This window comes from Anopheles nili, chromosome 2, assembly GCF_943737925.1.
Source record: "Anopheles nili chromosome 2, idAnoNiliSN_F5_01, whole genome shotgun sequence".
Taxonomy (NCBI): domain Eukaryota; kingdom Metazoa; phylum Arthropoda; class Insecta; order Diptera; family Culicidae; genus Anopheles; species Anopheles nili.
The window spans coordinates 74,905,827-74,910,786 of NC_071291.1; the positions used below are offsets into that span (position 1 = coordinate 74,905,827).

The 4,960-nt window shown below is 48.5% G+C and overlaps 1 non-coding gene across 1 annotated transcript; it reads left to right on the forward strand.

Annotated features, from left to right (window-relative positions):
• Nucleotides 1-1,720: 1,720 nt before the first annotated feature.
• Nucleotides 1,721-1,792, forward strand: Trnaq-cug (transfer RNA glutamine (anticodon CUG)). Its single transcript has one exon. It is a non-coding gene; the product is annotated as a tRNA-Gln (tRNA).
• The last annotated feature ends 3,168 nt before the right edge of the window (nt 1,793-4,960 follow it).

A 4,960-nucleotide genomic window follows, 5' to 3' on the forward strand; every position in this document is an offset into this window, starting at 1 on the left:
AAAGCATGTGTGGGGGGAGGGCTAAAAATTAAATTTGTTCGAATTAAAATTTTAAAACATGCATCAGCGCCGACAATTCTCGACCATAAAGAAGGTGCATGTTGTTTAGGAGCTTTATCATTCGAAAGGTGGCTGGGTTTTTGGTTGCTTAGAGAGGGCTTCGCTTTTTGTTTTATTTACACAAGCATGTTTTGAGCACGCAAATGAATGGGAATGGGATCTATTTTCGGTTGGCTGGCCGTGACGAACGGTGCCTCATTGGTTGAGTTTTGTTGCTTTAGCGTACTCGATTTTGGGTTCTCGTTGAAACATAGATAATAGAAAACGATGTGCAGCAAGCTGTATATTATGCTCACATCTGCGCAACCAATCGCATTGATTGCACTTGCAAAGGTTAGCTACAAAGTCCCCATTAGCTGCAACTCTTTTCACCGGTTTCGAATGGTTCCTTGTGAGAGCCCAGCCTCGTTATCAGTCCCCCGGGTCCGAGTCCCGAGTCAGTATCGGGTCGCAGGAAATGCATCGGCACCCGCCGATGCAAAGCAATTCCCGGTACCGGAGATTGAATTCCGAGCCGGTAAAATAAACACCGGCCGGCGACCCAGGTTCCCAGAACGGGCCCAATGATGGGGGCCCAACATAGCTGCTGGCCTTTTGTGGCCCTTGGGAACCGGTGACCGGGGAGCCGAGAGGGGTTTGTATGTTAGTATGTTTTGGAAAATGCACGCGTGAAGCGAACCGTGGCCGCTTTCATCGTGTGAAACAATTGTGTCCGGGCGTGTAAAAGAGCCCAGTCGCCGTATGCGCGCATGCAGGGGGTCGGTCCCGATGCCGGGCCCGGGTGTATGCATTCGTATGCAGCCTCGGTTTGTTGCGCTGTGTCAAGAGAGATCGGTGATGATGTGTTTCTCCCCCGGTGACTCGAAGGGCACGCATGGATGACGCGAATGCACCGGCGTTTGGGCTCCGGGACCGATACGCGACAACGCACAAAGCTCCCAATTCCAGTGCGCCCGGCGAGTGAGACCAAAGGAGGTGAAACAAAAAATAAATAAAAGGGAGCACCACCGAGGTCGACCGAGCCGAACCGGCGGATTCTCCATGGTTGAGAGTGCCAAAAAAGCAAGAAAATACAAAAATGTAAAAACCCCGTAACGAGAGACGGAACCGCGGCGGTAAGCGAAGGGTTTCCTTTTGTGCCGGTTTATCCAAGTGCAACGCAGTTTGGCAGCAGGCGTATTATTTTGCGCGCAGGATTTCCAATGGTTTCCTTTCGGCCGCCCGTCGAGTCGATCGAAATGAATGGGGCCGAGGGCTCATTGTGGGCTGGTGTTTGGCGGTGTGTTTTCCATTCGAATTGGCATGTTACGGGGAAAGAGAGAAAAAAACCACTCCGCAACGCAAAACACCGTGAAGAATAGCGATAAGCCTAAAAGGTGCTGTTTAGCCCGTCGAATATACACATCACGTTTTGCTCGAAGCGCACACTCTCTCTCTCTCTCTCTAGTATTTCGATTTCGATTTTTATTCTACAGTAGGGTTGAATTTTACATTATTCTTATCGTCTAATGTTATCTATCACGAGCCATAACCTGTTCGTCATACATATTTGTGAAAAAACACTCGTTGGATGCATGATACGAAAATGCAATTTTGTACATTATCGCATTACTTATCGTTAAACATGAAAGTCGCTTGAACATCTATCATCTATCACCAAGGTTCCATGGTGTAATGGTTAGCACTTTGGACTCTGAATCCAACGATCCGAGTTCAAATCTCGGTGGAACCTGCTTAATGAACGCTGCTGTGCTACTGCTGCTGCGCTGCTGCGCATCCCTTTATGCACGCTTAATTATACTCTCATTTTAGGAGGGAAAAAAACCATTTCCTCTCACACTAACGGGGACGGAATTACCTACACAGAAACACCAATCCCCAGCCCCAAACCAGCAGCAACAATTTTCTCATCATATCATTCTCATTATGCTTTTATGATGGTTGATGGCTGCTGGTGTATTTATTCAATACAAAGTAAAGAGAAGTGCAACATTGAAAAAGGATACTCTGCATTGGACTCGAGTAGGGATATCCTTTGGCTTGTTTTTTCGAATGAAGGATGACGGAACACTGGCTTTCCATTTCTGCGGGCTTGCTCCTCACGAAAGCACCCCCAGTGGTGCTTTTCAATTTAATTTTCCACAGAAGCAACACATCCCGTCCATTGCGCGGTGCATAAGTGAAACACACTTGCACTAAAAAAAAAGATGGAGCAAAAAACATTACTGCAATTTCGGTGATAATGGAGCGCAACCGGCACTCGCTCGTTGCCGGGAGGCATCCCAAAAATATGGTTCCATTTTCGTGTTTCGTTTCCCATCCCATCTCACATTCACATGCACACTCTTTAGTGCATCCGGCAGCTAAATTGGGTTTGATGTTTTCGATGTCCCTCGAAGGGTTCTGCATTTTTCACTCTATATCTCTTTCTTTTTTGCTCTCTCTTGCTCTCGTTTGCTGTCTCCCTCTCGCTGTGATCAAATATTCCGTCTATTTATTGCGGCAACAATGTTGTACGAAGCCGAAATTGCACTGATGGATGCTCGGGTTGGTCCTTTTGGTCCGTGTTCCTTCTGCACTGGACCGTACCGAGCCTCTCCTTCGACGAGTGCGAATGCAAAGTGCAATTGCACCGCGTCGCCCGGAGGAAACCCGTCCACCGTCACGGAACAAACGCCAAAACGAAAGCAAAAGATTACACGCGAGCTCCACGGTCAGGAGATGCGCGACGCGATGTAATGCAACAAACGCAGAACGAAATTCAACAGAAAAAAATTGGTTGTTAACGCTTGTCTGTCCGGTTCTTCGGCTTCTCGTCCTCTCATCCGTCGAAGAGGATGTTTTTTTTTTGAGTCTTTTTTACATGTTTCATGGCCCTCGGTGCATCCTCACTAGTGCGAAGCGTTTTATTCTCGCTCGGGGAGGCAATTTTTTAATGCTTCATGCCCCCGTTGCCAAAAATGCATCCCCATCACCCATCAGGTTTTCGTTTATTTATTTTCTCCCGTTTCGTAGCCCTTAGCCATCGGGGCGGGTGTTTTGGTGACGAAAAGTGCATCGAAAACCCTTTTAACTTGGGCTGAGCCCACGCCCGGTGGGTGAGATATGTTCACTCGCACACACAATGGGGAAGAAATGCATGATCCCTGCATGTGAACTGAAATAAAAAAGGCCCGTTGAGGGGAGAGAGGAGCCAGAGAGCCAGGAAGCACTTTTCGGTTGCTTCTTTGCATTCATTTACGTGCAGTACCATTCCGAAATGCCCCGTGCAAGCGAGACTCGCGAATGGGTGGGTTAAAAAGGCTTAAAAATCCCGCACTCATTCCCGGAGGACAAAGATGCAAAAAAAGAGAGGGGGCACGATGCATACGAGCGAGGGTGCACCGGGGGCCAAAATGCATTTCGTCGCACACAGTTTGGGTGTTTTTTTTGGGGAGTGGGGGCAAATAACAAATACAAAACGAAAACAAGCAACATGCTTGCACCGCAGCACGGCAGAGAACCCACCCGGATTCGTGCCGGTGGTGAATGTTGAACATAATGAAATTTGTTTTCGTTTGCATTCCCGGGTGTTTGGGATACCCTTCGGGACGGTCAGGGAAGTGCAAAAAGGGATGCGCTGCGAGTGGAAAACGAACGAATGAACGAACGAGAGAATCCCCCCGGAGACACGGGCGTGTGTTTTATAACATTCACATACACACTCTGGCGGGTGCAAAACAGCAAAAAAAAATGGAAACAGAATGGAATATCAAACAGATAGCACATGGAAATGGAAATTGAAGAGGGCCAAATGAAGGGTACCTCGACCAAAGAAGTAAAAAGAAAGATAACCGCCCGTGCAACGGTCGTACAGCATCGAATGGTCACCACTTTGCTGGCCCTTTTATTTTATTTATTTATTTTTTTCTGCATCGTTCCGTGTTCCGTGGGGCGTATGTTTCGGTCATTCCGATGCAGTTGTACGAACTGTTAATGCAACGGTAATTAGTCGGTTCCTTCCGGTGGTTTGCGATGCACAGTAGCGCCCCACTTTTACTCTCGTCCCGTGGCCCAACCGAATGCCGGCTGCACACACTTTGCGGAGATAATGAGCGAATGTGGCCGGTGCCCTTATCAAAACGGCGTTCGATTGGGATCTCAAACCCCAATCGGCATGCAAATGTGATGTGGCAAAGCGATAAACAGCAAGCGAGAGAGAGAGAGAGCGCGCGCGTAAGAGTGCAGGCGAACCATTTATACGCTCATTAGAATGTTTCGGAGCTAATTTATTTTATTTTGACATGACATGCTTTTCGCAAGTAATTATCTACACACACGAGTTTTCTCTCGAATAATCGTGCTGGCTGGGGGGGGTGTGTGGTTTTTTTGTGTGCCCTTTCTCGCCTGCATTTGCGTGTCGTTGCACTAGCCAACGGGAGGGATAATAAAAACGTTTCCCACCACGTCAACCGTTTGCTGTGTTTCCTTGGCAACGGACGAGAGAACGTGGCGATTCGAATCTAACCAAAATAGCCATCCCGAAACAGTTGGCGTTTGCTTTCGCTCGCCAGGGAAGAGAGAGAGAGAGAGAGCATGAGAGCTGGTATAAGCGACCGAGAGAAAGAGAGAGAGAGAGAGAGAGAGAGAGATTCAAGGACCGCCGGGTGGTTTCTGACGCTGCTCTAGCACATCCCTCCCCACCGAGGGTGGTTTTGTGGTGAAAGGGTGCGGCGGCGATTGAATTTGTTTTCCTTCAAAAATAGTTTAGAAAAGCACCGACCGCTCGCCACCCACTGGGTGGTGGGGTGGTTGTTTTGCTGTCCGTGCACCTAGGCGTGCTGGCTGGCGTGTTGGTTGGCAGCCGGGCTAGTGTTTTGCACCGGCAACTTTTCGGTAAAGAGAGCAGCACCATCAAGCG